General features: G+C 38.9%; 1 protein-coding gene across 3 annotated transcripts in view; it reads right to left on the bottom strand.

Moving 5' to 3' along the window:
* Window positions 1–11,038, bottom strand: part of LOC145998800 (uncharacterized) — a 321,949-nt gene extending 310,911 nt beyond the window's left edge. For 2 of the 3 annotated variants that reach the window (XM_083135448.1, XM_083135409.1), the window contains exon 1: window positions 10,918–11,038. The gene's annotated coding sequence lies outside the window, so the exon portion shown is untranslated. Of the gene's footprint in view, window positions 1–10,524; window positions 10,542–10,917 lie in introns of those variants that run through there. The other variant, XM_083135419.1, reaches the window with a different exon arrangement.
* Window positions 11,039–18,645: the final 7,607 nt, after the last annotated feature.

Here is an 18,645-nt window from a genome sequence, read left to right on the forward strand (position 1 = left end):
GTTTTATATAAAACTTTTATATTCACTAAGTCATAGGCTTGTTTAAAATCTACAAATAGTAAGTGCAGGTCAAGGTTAAATTCATAAAATTTTTCACATATTATTCTTAACATAAAAATGCTATCTGTTGTGGAACGTTCTTTTCTGAAACCACATTTGTATTCCTGTAATATTTCATCTGCATATGGCACCAGTCTTCCATATAATTTATTTGTAAATATTTTATGGCATATATTTAACAGCAATATTCCCCTATAATTACTACATTGCAGAAGATATAATGGATGTATTTAAATCCTTTGGCATTCTCTCTGATTTCCATATGGCTTGTATCAGTTTACATATTTCCAGTGACGTGCACTGAGGAGTAGCTAGTCTAGCAGAGATAGATTAATCAATCTCACATCTCTAATTATTTTCAAATCACAATATTTATTGTCTTGTTTAAGCCACAGTTCATATGCAACACTTTCTTTTTCACGCGCTTCTCGTCCCTCGGTGTGATCCGCGGACAAAACTGGCCTAGCTCGCTCTTCTTTGGCCTTAGCAGTTCCAGGTAGAAACGGGTTTCCGAAGGAAAAGGAAAGATTTCTGCCTCTACCTTCCTTGCCCCCTCTCCCCCGATGCAATGGTTGAAAGCCCGTGCTTTCAGGTCCTTCAGTCTATCTCCTATAGGACAGATAGGGGATTGGTTCCATTCGATTCCTTTGTAAATCCTCTAAAGAACTCAAGGGAAAATTTTGTGCAGTACTTATGTTCTCTGTATTTACAGAACATTTTACACGTTGTACAATATGTATGTATAATATGGGTTGTAGTTTTATTATTTATGAAATGGGAACGTGTTATTTGCAGACAATAATGTTATGATTTCTTTATTTTTTTTGTTTTTCAAATATCGAATATATAATGATTAAATTACAAATATTTGCTCAGGCTCTTTCTTGCTCTCGTTTTAGTAGTGTTTTTTTTAAATATACTAATCTCTTGGCTTCCAACGGATGTATTTATTTGGGCAAGAGAACGCACATTCATATTGTTGTTGGTTTGGTTTATTATACTTCACTTTTCTGACACATTTGGTTATCGCGAAAATGAGGATGATGTGATGAAATTAATGAAGGGACCTTGAACAACCCAGGTCGGGATTCGAATCCGTGATGAGCATGCATTCTTGTTCCTGTGTTGTACTCTGCAGTGAATAATGAAATAATTTGAAACGGAAAATGTATCTCAGAACTCAAGATGCCACCTGAATATTATTGAAGAAACTACAAAAAAGTGTGTTTTGTTACCTGTTTTGTTCCTGTGCATAAAGTGGATTTAAAACACCAAATCAACCAACTGTGGGGGGAGTGGTTATCACAGCGCGCTACAACACCAGGAGTTCCGGTTTCGAACTCTGATCTGGGCATGGGTGTTCTTTGTGTTTGACCCTTCATTAATTTTATCGTATCATCTTCGCAATTAATCAAATGTGAAAAAAGCGACGCTAAGTAACAAAAATCAAGTCAAATCATTGATTGCTTGCTTGATTTGGTTTATTTTACTTCGCTTTTCCGCCACTTTTGGCTAATCGCGAAGATAATACAATATAATTGATGAAGGGATGCGCTCAAAGAATACCTATGGCCAAGCTGAGATTCGAACCCAGGATCTCTCGCTTAGTAGTCAAATCAAATCTTTTTTATTTTCAAATGGGGGTGGGGGTTACGTGTACTTTTTTTTAGTACTCATTCATCATTTTGCAATCTTTTCCTGTTATTGACGTTTTATTTTTAGGAATACTGGGCCCTAAAGGGGGGAGGGGTATGAGCCACACCAAAACCCCCTTGAGCACGCCACTGATTGCTACCCCAAGTGTCGACGTCACCGCACGTCACTGCATATTTCCTCTCTCAATTTCATGTCTCCATTTTTTATCAATTCCGCACTTATCCCATCTTCACCTGGCGATTTATTTTTCTTTAATCTGTCAATGCTTATTTGTATCTCATCATTTGTTGGGAGATCACACTGTAGCTCTGGTCCTTGGTAAATAATTTCTTCTTCCTCCCTCTGTTCGTTATTACTATCATTCAAGAGTTCCTCAAAATACTGCTTCCATCTTTCCTTAATCTCAGTTCCATTTCCTATTAAAACATTGTATTTTCCTCTGCATATCGAGGTTCTTGGTTGGAAACCTGCTCGCAGTTCTCTAGTTATTGTGAACATTTTTCTTATCTCATTCTGACTGTTGGCTTCTTCTATATCCTCTAACTTTTTCCATTCATAACATTTCTTCTTCCTTTTGCATAAATTTTTAGCTTCTCTTCCTTTGTTTTTGTATTCTTCTACTGTTCTCTGTGTCCTCCTTTCCATAATTTTTGATCTAGCTTTATTTTTCTCTTCTATTTTTTGGAGGCATTCCTCATCAAACCACTCGTTTCTTTCTCTTCTTCCTTCATATCCTAATACATTTTCTGCAGACTTTTCAAGTATATCTTTGATGTTTTTCCATTTATCCTCAATTTCATCCTCAGTTCCGTCCATTTGTTCCATTTCCACGTAACATCTTTGAAGTTCTTGTTTATATATCTTATTTATTTCCCTCTCCTTCAATTTCATTACACAGCACTACTTTTGTCTTACTCCCTGCGTATTTCTATATCTTGATATTCTGTGTCGATATAGAACTTGAACCAGGCAATGATCTCTGTCACAGTCGGCTCCCCTACAACTTCTCACATCTGTGATACTTGTAGCATGTCTCTTATCCACAATTACGTGATCAATTTGATTTTTCGTGTATCCATCTGGTGACTCCCATCTTTTCTTATGGATTTTCTTATATGTACTTTTGATTACTAAGTTATTGCTTGTAGAAAAGTCAACTACTCTTATTCAATTTTCATTGGATACTTATGTTTTCCTATTGTTGGTCAATAGTTTTCTTCTTTTCCTATCTTAGCATTAAAGTCTCCAATTATAATATTTGCATCATGTGAAGGTATCTGCTGGTATACTTGATTCAGCTTGTCGTAGAAGGTGTCCTTCACATTTTCCTCCTTATCTTCTGTAGGGGCATATACACACACTACTGTGCTGCCATATTGTTGAATTTCCCTGTAACCCTTAGTACACGCAATCTTTCATCCACAGCTTCAAAATTTATTTCTAGCTGTTTATATTTCTTGTTTACTAAGAAACCTGTACCAAATGTATTGTTTGCGTGTCCACTATGGAATAGTGTGAAGTTACCAGTATCCATAACCTTTCCTTTCCAGAATATTTCTTGAATTGCAACTACATCCACTTTGTACTTCTCCATTTCCATGTTTAGTTCTTTTAGCTTCCCTGCCCTATGTAAACTTCTCACGTTCCACGTTGCCACGACCAAATCCTTGTCCATTTTCTTGCCTTGTCGTACATCCTTTAAATCAATCTGGTGCTTATCTCTTGGCTTCTCAACAATAGTGATCTTTTACAGGGTGGGGTTGTTAGCCCCACGCCCAAGCTCCAACCTGGAGGGCCAGGTTATTTGATTTTCGGGGTTTCCATCCCCTAGGTTGGTTGCTTTCACTACAGCTTCAGAGCCCATTCTGCCCCTGGTTTTACCTCAATTTTCCTTCTCCTAGCCTTTGGAGATCCCTCCCCTCTCCACAAGGCAGTGGTTTCCCCTCTTTTTCTCATGAGGGTGGGTTGCCTCTTCCGCCATCTGTCATTCCGAAGGTCTCCTTCTCTGCCACAGATGCCGTTGAGGTCTTCGCCGTAACCCTGGCTAGGGGCGCTTACAAGGTGCTACCATCCGGAGCCAGATGGACCAAGGTTTTTGGTCTTACTCCTCTTGGTTCTTCCGCCTCCTCAGCCGTTGAGATGCTATCCATCTTCTTCACCTTTAGAGCCATTGACCAATAGGTTGCTTTTTAGTCTTGACTCTTCACTAGCCTGCCCATCCTGGGAGAACCTGCCAGTAGCTTATGCTACCGCAATATAACCTAGCGAATCATCAAAGTACACAAGCCCCACCACCAACTATACCCTGTCCCAACTAACTGTAGAGCAGGGCTGCGCATATCGGCAGAGGAGGAGGAGGAGGAAAATAGAGTGGTCAAAGTGCAGCATTGCCAACCGGACGGTCCTGACTGTACGTGTACGGACGTACAAAATTTTCTCTTACAGATTTATCCATAATATTTCCCTAAGAAATTCTTAAATCAATCGTACTGACCTGGAGACAGAATACGGTCCGCTTGCCATGCGCGTTCGGTTTATCCTTTTCAAAAGTTTGCAATGCTTACACAACGAGGGAGGAAATCGGATAACTCCCGTTGTCCATTACACAATCCCATTTCTCTCACTGTTCATTGGTGGAGCCGTCTCTCATCACTAGTTGTGCAGAGACTTGTTCTCGTTTGCCTGGTGTAAAGTTAGCTGGTACGGAATTTACAAGGTCATGCAACCACTAAGTGGGGAAAAGTCAATGTCCAAAACATATTCAAGTCATCCATAGAATGTCCAAAATATGTCTAAAAATAATCCACAGAATGTCTAAACTAATCTAAATATGGTTCAGAGAATGTCCAAAACATATAGTTCCTGGATATCCTACAGATGTCCCCCGGACGGACATATGGATATCCAGAATTTCGGCACAAATATCCAGAAGATATCCACTGATGTCTCCTGGATAATTATGTGCTGTATGGGGAATGGCTTGTTTATTTATGAAATGGTTCATAAATCATACTCCAAGACAGGTAAATAAACACCAGATTGGGAAAAAAATATATAGTCAGTAGTGTCAAAGAAGATTAAACCAGGCGCGACTCGTGCATTATTTTCCTGGTGGTTCACCGAAGTCACATGACACATATTAATTTTCCGCAAATAGACTTTCTTCGGGAAACAAAGGGATGGGGGGGGGGGGCTTAAAAGATTGGTACATAATTTTTTCATAGAATGAGGTTTCAAAGTAGAGGTGTGCATATAAATTTAGGACTAAAACTAAGTACAATAAATTGTGCATCTATGAAAGAAATTTCGGAATTTATGGGCATCATGGACGTCCTCAGGATTTGTTCCAGGGATGGGAAGCAAGATCATTTTTTTCTAGGGGGGACAAACGAGGCACATTTTTCCTTGTAATAGTACTGTTCTCTCAAAAAACACTCCTTCAGTCCCTGCAACGTCTTTATAATAATCATCATAAATTACTGTGACTGAAATGAAATTATATGTGTGTAATAAATAGTTTTAGGTTGACATTAATTTTCCAGGCGGGTGTGGCCCCTTTTCCTCTTCCGGACCTCCATGACTGCAATTATAAAACGACTAATCACAATGGTCCTACAATTATTAAATGGAAATGGCAACCAATGGTATATGCATACTAGAAACCTGAGAACCTTTCATTGGAATGTTACAGCTTTTTTTTCTATCTTCAAATTTGGAGTTGGTCGACCAGCACACGATTTGTCTCTAATTTTCTTTCAACAGATGAGAGGGTATGTTTCTGTTAATTGAATGCATTTTAGCGGTCATTTCTTACCTGCGCAGACAGCAACACCTACACTGCATCAAATGACGTAACATCCTTTGGAGCATCAATACTTTGCAACAACTATCCAAGCACTTCGAAAACTTACAAACTTGAAACATTGACACCGACAGTGTTTGTCACGTCTTCCTTTCTTGTCTAAGATCGCGCCATTCTTTTACTTTCACATATCCGAAGTGTTTCCATCTGTAAGGAAAAAGTCTGAATGCATGCACAAGTCATTTTAGTAATGTATTTCTTTTATTTTAATTCATTGTGTCTAATTCCAGCTTTCATTCATTTCTACTTATCCTTCTCTGCCACAATTTTGCAATTATGCCAAGAAGTTCGGTACAAAAAAGATTCAACAGAGAAGATTGAATATGTAACAAATGCGCTTCAAACTTGAACCTCACAGGGCAACACTGGAAGGGAGGAACCAGCTGGGTCTCACTCGCAGTGAGGACGGTGCCTTCTGGCTTCTGAGAGAGCACGAACTGCGCATGACTGTTGGTTGGAGATCGAAGTTCCTCAGTATCCCTTGCCATATATTTTGTCCATATAGCTACCCCGAGCTTCTGCCTGCTGCCCAAACCTTCCCTATGGCAAGAGCTCTCCTGTGGGGGTTCAGCTGAGATTTTGCACGAGGGCGGTCAACTCGCAGTTTCTCTTTCTCAGCAAAAGAATTTGCCGTGTTAGGGACACAAATACATGACTTCTTGTGGAGAAATTTTAGCGAAAAATTGTCAAAAGGTAAAGACATTGCTTATTGTCCATTCTCGAGGTAAATGCTGTATATTACTGGGGGTTCACTGATCCTGTGCGCTATAAGGCCAACTGCGCCTGGATTAAACCTAACTGGTCAGAACACAACCTACAATGTTTTGAATGAATTGCTCATCATAGCTATCTTCTTGTGTTCAAGAATGACATTTTCAAACAAACCATCCTTTACAGCATTCAAGATCAATTGCATGTATTCACCTGATTCTTATCTTAAACTCTCAATCATGTAGATGGTTCTCTTTATTAAGTGATCAGCTTTTGGCAATGTTATCTGCCATGACTAATTTTTAACAGCATATAGTCAGCTTTTTGCAAGACGTCATACGTCAGTCCCAGATCTAGAATAAATTCTCAACTCTTTTTTCTCAAAACACAAAACATTGCTTTCAATCTTTTTTGCTATCCTGCAACAAGTTGCTGAAATGAAGGTGGGGTGCTCTAAAAAATGTCCACACAGTCTTTACAGTATTTGCAACCAACCACATGTGAAGAACTCATCCTACTAAGTCAAACTTATACATTAGTTTTGATAACAAAAAGGGAGATCTCACATATTACTCAAGACCTGCAAAGAGAGATCAAGTTAGCAAAAGTTCTGCTAAAATTAACTATCCACATTGAGTGCATTTCTACAAAATTATGATTCAGTCAAATAAAGACAATAAAATGTTGTCACACATGATGTATTCATACCCTCCCGCAAGGCACATATCTAGAAATATGTTTCAGGAGGGAGTCTGAACAGTCTCAAAATAATAATAATAAAAATGTTTAAACTAAAATATTTTAAATTAATTAAAATATTCAAATTAATATATTTTTATTACACAAATGGGTAAATGGTGACTAGCTTACATGTAGTTAAATTCGGCAAAAAATAAAAAAAAAATATGTTAGATCCAGTTGCCGAAAAGTAAATTTCCTGTGATATTTTAAAGAAGATTATGTTACAAGTAGTAATAAATCTTCTTTGGTACTGTCATTCAAAGCCACATGATCACAAAATAATCCTTGCCTACAAATAAGTTTGGCAGAAATAAATAACCCTCGATTAAACAACAAGTATATTTCCATATTTAATTTTAGTTATTTTATTATTTTATTTTTGTACTTAGTAAGTCTTTCGAGGGAGGGGGGCAGGGCACAGAACCCCTCCCAAATATGTTCTTGCATCTACACCTTCTTGACATTATGTTCTCTTGTAGGTGAAACTGGAAGTACTTGACTGTAATGTGCTCACTGGAGTACTGGATAAATTGCATAAATTATATTATGAAACAAAAGTATAGAGCGACCACAAACAAAAGAACCTTCGGCTAAAATCCTTCATTTACCTTCCCTTCAATCTGTTCAGCTCGGGCCATAAGAAAGCATGCTCCACTCTCCCCCTCCCCCTTGCGGGAGTACAGTTCACAGGAATCGCGGGTCTCCACAGAATTTTTTGCTGGTGGTTCCACTATAGATAATATGTGAATTGTAGCAGAAGTATACGTTAATGAGTAACATTAACCAGAGGATATACGGTGCATACCATTGAATAACCCTGCTCATGTAGTTGGCAACTCTGTTCTTGCTACTTGTGCATCAATTCAACTGTCATAACTAGACCTCGGATTTTAGGTTTTTAACCTATTTTTTTCTTTACAGGTATGTAGGAAATAATAAGTTATGTCAGCGTTTCATTAAAAAACTCAACAAATGATGAAGTTTTATAGTGCCTAAAAAACCTATATTGCTTGTTAGAACCTTTTTAGGTATATGCATTTAAAACAAGCCCTTATTTTCATATATTTTTAGAGGTTTCACAGGATTTTTATGTCACACAAGAGGCATTTGCTTTGTTTGGTCATGAAAAAATCAATGACGAACGTGTTTGAATCGTACACTCTGTCAGTTTCCCTACCTCTAAGTCCATGGTGATTTTTCGAAGTTCAAAACCAAGCAAAATGTCTGGTGCCACTGTTACCTGTACAATCCAAAGTGGTCTGATCTGTGTGGTGTTGCTCACTTTCACGTCACTTTGGTACTTTGTGGCATTCACGCCTTGCAAACTAACATTTCAGCATTGAAGTTTGCACCACTGACTATGTTTTTGTTGAAAGATTATTTTCAGCATATAAGGTGATCCTCACAGACAAAATTGCAGAGTTTGACTTTGGATAACATGAAAAAAGATTGTCTAACTTTAAGACGAAGAGTGGATTTTAATAACAAATTTCCAATGGTAAGTTCTACCATCACCGTAAGGTTAGGCAACACACATAACGTTATGTTATGTCCCATTTTCATTGCCTGTGACTATATCAAATCAGCATTTTTCAGGAATTTTGAATTATTTTAAGTTTTTTTGAACCTACTTCAAGATTCGGTAAAATTTCAGTAACCACCAAACATCTCTAATTCCCTTATTTTCTTATTTTTCATATTGATACTTATGTATTCTGAATTCCTAAGGATTCTTGAAGGTGGCATTTCGTTGTTTTCACACAAATAATCTCAATTTTAGACATTTTTTTTTTTTTTTTGCTTTCGTTACACGCGATATGGCAGAGAAATCTTGACTAGCGTTGTCCATGATCAGTGGTTATGCAGTGTTGCAACTGTCTTCATAGAAAAATACCTACTTTCATATTTCTGATTTTGTATTAACATAGTTAAAATTGTTTTTTAAAATTAGAAAAATATTTTTTTTCGGGTTCGAAAACCCCACGAACCATGCACGGATAGCTCCACGAATCATTCATAAATAGCCCCACGAACCATGCATGGCAAGGTTAGGTTAGGTTCTGTTAGGTTAGGCAAACAGTTAAAATTGTTTTTTAAAATTAGAAAAATATTTTTTTTGGGGTTCGAAAACCCCACGAACCATGCACGGATAGCCTCACGAACCACGCATGGCAAGGTTAGGTTAGGTTCTGTTAGGTTAGGCATAGTTAAATTTGTTTCTTAAAATTAGAAAAATATTTTTTTTCGGGTTCAAAAACCCCACAAACCATGCACGGATAGCCCCACGAACCATTCAAAAATAGCCCCATGAACCATCCACGGCTAGGTTAGGTTAGGCAAACATAGTTAAAATTGTTTCTTAAAATTAGAAAAATTGTAGATAATTTATTTTTTGGGACATTCCAATTCCTTCAAAATTCCATGGTGAATTACAAATTCCACTGGATCTTCAACGCCATGCAATTTCACCAGGCATTCTGTGCACGTCATGTTGTCGCAAGTTCGTAATCAGAAATGATGAACAGTAACGCACGTTTATTTACGTTCTACAACTGTTAAAAAACCGCATATGGAAACACTGACCAGTTGTTACATCATTAAACACACAAAAAAATTTGTTTCACGTAGTAGATGGACATCAAGGGAACAGCTTTCGTGCATCGGAGTGAAATTAATGTCTAAAATTACATGATTTACTGGCAAAAAAATTTAAGCGAGGGAAAAACACACTTCCAAGACCTTCCTAAAGTATAAATAAACTCATTTCGGTAAGTACTTTCTCCTGTAAAATTGAAGAAATAAGTTTTGCGGAAACAAAAATTTACCCAAGATTTTTCGAGCCTAACTTTAGTTTTTTAGGACCTATTTTGGGATTTTTAAAGCCTATTTTAGGAACCTAAAAGCACACTTTTTAGAACCAAAAAATCCGGTCTAATCATGACACACACACACATACACATTTTCTACGCAAACTGAAATGTCTATAAGGATATGCTGAATAGTTTTACTGCTTCCTTGGAGTAGAACAATTGTTTCTATCATCCTCGTATATGCTTACCTGAGTAGGCAGGTCAAGTTTGATGCTCATAGCCCTATAATTATACTTCTACATGCTTGATGTGTAACTATTTACACCTTTTATGTTAGACTGTTAAATTTCATTCATTAAATTTCATTAAATTTCCACACTTTCCTTTATCTCCTGCATGTGTATACAATGTGTTCCTTGTTGAACAACCTACCTTTCATTATATAATTACTTGCAAATTAATACTTTCTGAATCTCTAAAACACAGTAATTAGTTTCTCCAAACTTTAAACCTACTTCCCAATCATTTCCATTATTTTAAATGCATTCCTCAACCTCCTGTACAATTTCCAAAAATATCATTATACAACCTGAACTGTGACCAGTTGTTCTTCAGATCAAAAAAATGGAAAGAACAAATCAGAAACATAAGCAACTTAAAAATTCACTTTCCACAAGTGCTTACCAAAGGCTTCCAATAAGGCATCAAAACACAAGTCTCAAATTATGTACACCAGATAAACATTAATCTTCATCCTAGGATGAAGAGAGAAAAAGAGACCATTTATGAATGGTGACAAGAGTATTGAAAAATTGAATACACAAATAAAATAACCTTGCACGAAACATGAAACTATTGAAACATGCTGAAATATTCTTGCATATACCTTGTTGTGGTATATTCTACTTTAAGAAATGCTGATGTTTCAACCTATTAATATTTTCTTGATCATGGGGGAATTAAATTCTGTGGTTGTTTTATTATAAAAACATAAAAAAATATATTAAAAGGATAATATTTGGCTCCATTTAAGTTTACCTGCTGCACACACAACAAATTGTCACTTTCAGCACATACCTCTACTTTGCTCTAGCTTGCACCACATGTGACTGCATCCAGACCTTGGACAAGATTTGGAGTCAAACAAGATCAACACTAAAGTCACTCACATTAAAACAAGCTGTCATGGTGCTCACTCTTTAGTGTCTGGTTAGCAACTAATCTTCATTGCTTGCTTGGGTTATTTTGTTGGCCTTCACCTGTTTCTGGTTAAGATTTGGCCAGATTCTTTATCTTCTTTTGTCTTCCAACTGATCTTTAATCAATATCGCCAGTGGCATACCCCAATGGGGGGGGGGGGGGTCATAACCCAATATTCCTAAAAATTAATGTCAAAGGCAGGAACAGACAGTAAAACGAGGGCAGACTACTTAAAAAAAGTATACCTACTCCCACTGCCCTTTCAAAAATCACAGCACTGAATATGACTGCAAAGTTAGCAAGTGATTCAAGATGACAGCACCTCCTAGTATGCATTTGTTTTTTGAAGACTAAGATTGTTGCATGTTTTGTTTTCCTGACGTGCTGGATTCCATATTGATATAGTGCACTTTTAATTTGCGACCTTTTCCAACAGTAATTGCTAATCTGTTACTCCGAGTCTTTATTTATATATTTTTTTTTTTTGAGGATGACAAACGACTTACATGAAGTTCCTCTAAAATTTTTAACAAATTTGGTGACTGACAATTTGTGTACTAGAAATCTGTGCCATTGACTGTACTACTGTTTTTCTTACTTTGTCTCCTGTACTTCTTCCAACAATTGCAGGTGCAAGTAAATATATCTGAATTATTTAGTGGTTCTATTCCTTCTGTGTTCAACGTGTCATGTTTTATTATATAATTTAATAGCTGAAAGGTTGCGTTACTAAGCACCATAGCCTCTTCCTTGTATACAATAATTGTTCTTAAGTTTTTGTAGCAATATTTAATTTATTCCATCATTTTGTCAACATACTGCTCTTTGTATCTATTGATGCATTAGATACTTACACATACATTTTTTTGTTATAATTTGGTGCACACAGGAGATATACCCAAATTTAAGCAGAACCTAGGTGTCTGGCACACCTTGAACATTGAAAGACTACACACACATTCTGAAAATTTGTTCTGCTTTACCGCAACAATTCTTATTAATTGTACAAGGTGCATTCAATAAATAACCGGAATAATAACATAAAAAATCTAAAATGTGACCGTGATTGTTATATGTTATTTTGTGAAGGCATCTGTAAGCTATTCATAGCTGAGGCTGACACGCCTGCCTCGTGCACGGGACACTGGAAAACAGTTACACAAGATGGCGGCACCCTTACAGGAGTGCTCCAAGTTGGCAGCAAAGTGTCGTGAGATTTTGTTGAGTGAGGCGTGAAACCAATAGAAATTCATCGTCGCAAGACAGTTCAGTACGGTGACAACTGTATGAGTTGATCACAAGTGTACCAGTGCGCTAAGAAGTTCAAACAGGGCATAACCAGTGTTGAAGATTCTCCGCATCCAGGTCGCTCTGCCACTGCAGTCACGGAAAGGAACCTTGCTCAAGTGGAGGACTTGATATGGGAGAACTGGCATATTACTGTCAGTGAAATTGCTTCCAAGATGTAAGATCAGCCCACCATATCAGTCATGACATACTGAAAAACCAGACATTCTGCAGAGACAACGTGGTCTGGTGTCTACTGGTGTGGTCTTGCTCCATGACAATGCAAGACCACACACTGCCATTGTCACATTGTCTACCATCGAGGACCTAAAGTTTTAGTGCTTACCCCACCCTCCATACGGACAGATCTTGCACCTTTAGATTTCCAAACCTTTGGCCCACTGCAAGAGTGGATCGAGGTTCCAGAATGACAATGAAGTCTAGTCAGCGGTGCACGAGTGGTTACACATGCGTCCAAAAGATATTTTTTTCCTGTGAAATCAGTGCCCTTAACAACACTGGCAGTTAAACATAGTACCATAGTTCTTTTGGTGCTTGTAATAAAGATTTGTTACAACATATTTATGGTTATATATTGAATGAGCCTTGTACATTAATTAGATATAATAGAAATGTAACACCAATGCAGGATTTCAAGTACAACAAATACAGAAGTCACAGACAACTTCAAATTTTCTGCAATTTCTATACAGGATGTTTCCGGGCTGATGATACTAACTTTCAGGGATTGTGGATTTCAAGTACAACAAATACAGAAGTCACAGACAACTTCAAATTTTCTGCAATTTCTATACAGGATGTTTCCGGGCTGATGATACTAACTTTCAGGGATTGTGGAGAAGGGCACATGTATCAATTTGAGATAAGGAACCCTGGTCCAGAAACTACTTAGTCGAAAGTTATAAGCGAAAAAGATGTAATACTTGTATTACCTGCACAAGTTTCACAAGCTGCTACATTCACAACAGTTGTTCAAAGTGGCATCCCCAGCTTTGCTGCAGGCAAGACATCCTCGCACAAAGTTCTGGCGTACCTGTTGGAACAACCCCGGGATCATTTGAACAATGTCACAGGCAGTGAGAATTCTTACCAGGAGATTCTCTTCTGTCTACTACAGGTGCCTTGTACACAATCATGAGGGGTGGGGACAGGAAACTCCACTACTGCACTGCAGATGGCATGATGTGTACATCTCAGACATGTGACGATGTGAAGGTCGGTCGACTGCAGTCTGTGTTTACAAGTCGAAGTGTATCAGTCGATCAGGCGTAGTGAAATGGAGTACATGGTAGCGGACTTTGCAGACATGATTTGCGTGTACGGACAAGCAAATGGAAACAGTAGGGAGGCCGAAAGGTTGTATCGGGCCAATTACCCACATAGGAGACAACCCCATGTTTCCAAGACTGTTCCAACGGTTAAAGGAAACAGGGAATGTGGAACCACAATGCCAGGACCAAGGAGAACAATGACACGTACAGACTCCCGAATTGGAAGAAGCAGTGCTTGCACGTGTGGATGAGGAGCCTGCAATCAGCACCCGATCAGCTGCACATGAAATGGGTGTCACGCACAGTAGTGTGTGTAAAATAATACGGGAACAGCAGCTACACCCGTACCATCCTCAGAAAGTGCATGCTTTGACTCCTCCTGACTTCGGATCTCGCATCTAGTTCAGCCAATGGTTACTGCAACGCTGTATGGTTGATCCTAACTTTCCTGCTTATGTTCTTTTCTCCGATGAAGCTTGTTTCACCAGAGACTGAGTACTGAATACTCGCAACAGTCATGTATGGGCTGGTGAGAATCCCCATGCTACAGTTGTGACAAGCCATCAACACAGATTTGCAGTGAACCTGTGGGCAGACACAGTCAATGATTATCTAATAGGCCCGTATCTTCTTCCTCCCCGCTTAACTGCATCAGTGTACCTTGTGTTTCTGCGAGACATACTCCCCACGTTGTTTGTTGGAACATATCCCACTTGATCTTCATCAACGTATGTGGTTCCAACATGATGGCACCCCAGCTCACTTTGAACGTACTGTTCGTGAACACCTGCATCAGCATTCCATGAAAGGTGGATAGCAAGAGAGGGGTCCTGTTCCGTGGCCAGCTGTCACCTGATCTGACCCCACTTGATTTCTTCTTGTGGGGTCATGTGAAAAGTCATGTGTACGAGACACCTGTCGAGACTGAAGGGTCAATCCATATGAAGTGGTACAACATGGTTGCTTGGCCATTTTTAGAAAAAGTATATTTCTTGTGTGGTGTAAGCGTCATATGTTGACAGTTCAGAACTACTGTTATTTTATTTTTACTATCAGCGATTTGAAGATGGCAGGCATTTTTTTATCATGGCTCGCATCATTTTCTCCATTCGTAAGAAGCAGCGGTAACTCTTTTACCTCAGCTCTGGTAAGTCCTACGACAATGAGACAAAATCTGTAATGTTAAGCACATTATAGGCTACAATTACATTTGTGGGTAATTTCCTAAATATTATTCCTTCATAATAAATTTTAAGGTCAAAGTTGGTGTATCCTAATCGCTCGAAATGTCATTTTTGGACATTTCTTTTAGTGGAAAGGCAGTTTGTTTAACACTTGAATTTTGTTTTGCAACTACCCGTTTACTAATAGTGTGTGTCAAAATTATTTGAAGCTTGAGACTTTAATCCTTTTTTTTCTACAGGGTCATAAACATGTACTTTTTGTTAAAAAAATTCCAAGTGCAGGGTTAAATATCTCTGGTGGGCAGTTGCTTAAAAAAATCTGAAATTTATACACAATACAGTACTCCATGATAAGTAACTTCAGTAAAAATTTTGAGTTTGAGATTCAATTGGTTTAAGAGATAGAAAACTCGTGAAAAATTCAATGTTTTGCATTAAATATGATATGCCTGATTTAATTTCTTATTAACATTTTGTGTTAAAATTCTGCAAACTGTAATTTGGAACATAGGCATGCGCAGACGCTCTGATTAGGGGTTGAAAAAGCCTTGATGAAAGTTCAGTTGGGAAAATAAAAACTCATTTTATATCAATGTTTTAGTTTGTTTTTAATTTCTTTGTTACCTTGTAAACACATTTTGTATAAGTGCATACATTGCAATTATAGGACTTTCCCGCTTCTCCATTGAAGGTTTTAAACTTCTATCGCCAGGGGGTGCTGAACTATAGCGAGGAAAATGGTAACATGTAACCATGCAATGTCGTTGGAGCGCCTGAAGTAGCATGCCGTAATAGAGTTTCTAACCGCAGAAAATGTGCTACACGTTGATATTAATCCGAGACTGAAGGCATTTTATGAGGATAAATGCGTAGATGTCATACTGTGCGATATTGAGCTGTTCATGCTCTTAAAGAAAACCCCAGCTGAAGGACTCTCAGTGTATGAGAGAGAATGGAGTGGAAGGCCAGGAACTGCAACTGATGGAGGTTATCAGAATCGTGTTCAGCTGGGGTTTTCTTTACACCACACAAAAAATATACTTTTTTAAAAATTGTCAAGCAATCATGTTTTACCACTTCATATGGATTGACACTGAAGAGGATCTCCTGGCAAAAATTCTCGCTGCCTGCGACATTGTTCGAAGGACAGGTACGCCAGAACTTTGTGTGACGATGTCATGCCTGCAGCAAAGCTGGGGGATGTCACTTTGAACAACTGTTGTGAATGTAGCAGCTTGTAAAACTTGCACAGGTAACAAAAGTTTTACATCTTCATACACCGATTTTCGCTTATAACTTTCGACTAAGTCGTTTCCGAACCAGGGTTTCTTATCTCAATTTGATACATGTGCCCTTCTCCATCATTCCTGAAAGTTTGTATCATCAGCTCAGAAACAGCCTGTATATGTGAAAAAGTTTGTTTTACACCAGATAACATGGGAGAACACTCCACTGGACTATGCACTATTTATGTCATCTGTGTATCAAATGCAACAGATCCCATGCAATAACACTGACAGACACTTCTACACAGGTAAACAGCAGAAGCGAAAAATCACGTGAAACCAAAGATGGCTCTGCAATAGGGTGGAGTGAAAAAACTTTTATTTTTATTTTTATAAGCTAGACTATGGAAAATGTGCCATTTGTCCATAGTAAGAATCCTGCAAAATCATATTATTTTCTGTCAACTCTTTGATCGCCCTTCACCTTATTGAAATAATTGGCATTTTAACCCTTTTTATGACTTTCTAGCCTGATTCAGTTTGATTTCAGCATGGCTTATTAAGTAGCGAATCTAAGCGAGCTACTTATTGAAAAGGTTTTGGCCATCTTAAGCTTACCTATACATTGTATGGGGATATCCTAAGGATAACATGATGTCCCCAGGATACCCCAAGGACATCCTGGGGATAACGTGTGTTGTATAGTAGGGTGGAGTGAAAATTTTTATTTTTTATTTTTAGAAGCTAGACTATGGAAAATGTGCCAGTTGCCCTATAGCTTACCTGTACAACACACGTTATCCCCAGGATGTCCTTGAGGTATCCTGGGGACATCATGTTATCCTCAGGATATCCGCATCCCCAGAACTCCCATTTTCAGAGAGATGGCAGTTACAAGAGATATTTGGCGCTACACGAAACCTAACGACCAATACTCTGCCGACCTACACCGATCTCATGAAGAAATATATTCAACTGCGACCAGACCTGAGGACGGACAATGGAAAATACCCATCATTTTTGGACATATCTCACAAACTGTGCTATGAAGTTGAAGAGATCTGGGAAAGGGCCTCACTTCCAACAGTAACTCACGTGCAAGCGATTGAAAAACTCAGATCGTTCCACGACAAATACAACACAATCCTAAAGGTCTACAAAGGGAAAAAGGATCAAGCCAACTACCAACGGAGACTCTCGGACTTTCGCAACAGAGGTAACAGTCTGTTTGATCTCAGCAAATCCAAGTGCTTCGACATGGTTTCCAACTGCAAATGCACAAAAGAATTCAAAGTTCAAAGGAACGCCATTTCCTTGAAGACCAGAGAGGACCAAAAAAGATGATAATCAGCAGTATAGATCAAGAGGAGACGTCAAAATTGAAGAAGAAAGCTGAAAGAGAGGAAGCCAATCTCGAACGAATGAAGAAGCAGAGGACCGTTGAGAGTAAAGGTCAAGCCAATTCTGCCGACAGCGCCGAAGATAACACGTACCCGTCGGTCAGTGCCACTGGCGATGAGTACATTCCAGATACAGAATCAGTCAAGACTAAGCCAAAGCAGAATCACCAATGTAAGAAAATGACAATCTCTCTACCTTCACTTGCTAAAGCTTGCAATCCGATCCGAGTCTCGGATGGATCGGCTGCTGTATTAGCAACATCAGTTCTGCATGAACTTGGCCTCGTGTCGCCAATCGACCGATCTAAAGTAATCGATCGAAGCAAGATCCGCCGAGAATGCAGCAAAACTCGTAAGGAACTCCAGCAGAATGATGACCAGTTTGACCACATTTACACTGGCATAAGGGAGTATTCTTTGATGGCCACAAGGATCAAACTTTGACACAAGTTCTTGGCGACGACAACAAGTAAGACAGAAAAACCCTCACAGAAGAACACATAAGCATCATCACAGAGCCCGGTTCTTCGTACTTCAGCCACACGACTCCGCCATCAGGCTCCAGCAAAGACATAACCGAGTCAATAGTAGCTAGTTTCAAAGAGAGGAATGCACAGACAGAGAACATTAAAGTTGTAGGGTGTGACGGCACAAATGTGAACACGGGACACACAGCGGGCGTTATCTGCTGACTGGAAGAAACCTTCGAGCATCCTCTGCAGTGGCTGGTATGTCTGCTCCATGCCAATGAGCTGCCCCTGCGCCATCTATTCCAGGCACTCGATGGCACGACTACAGGCCCGCACGGGTTCTGTGGAGATATCGGAAAGAGGGTAGTGACATGTAGCGAACAGCCTGTCTCCTCATTTGCACCAGTGCAGCTGACCGAGCAACTGTCCAATGTTGACCCGAAGGAGTTGAGCACAGATCAGCGCTATCTACTGGAAACGTGCAATAGTATCGGCAAAGGTGAATGTAGCGTCAATCTGGCAATGCGAAACCCAGGTTGCCTGAATTACTCACGATGGATAACGACATCCAATCGAATCCTCCAATTATATGTTAGCGACATGGAACCGTCAGAGAATCTGAAAAAGCTGGTGACGTTCATCATTCGCGTATATGCTCCAACGTGGTTTGCCGTAAAAGCCCACTGGTCATGCAAAGATGGAGCTAGGCACCTTCAACAGATGCTCGTCAAGTGACGATACCTCAG

This window comes from Lepisma saccharinum, chromosome 1 (genome assembly GCF_977018435.1).
Source record: "Lepisma saccharinum chromosome 1, izLepSacc3.1, whole genome shotgun sequence".
NCBI lineage: Eukaryota > Metazoa > Arthropoda > Insecta > Zygentoma > Lepismatidae > Lepisma > Lepisma saccharinum.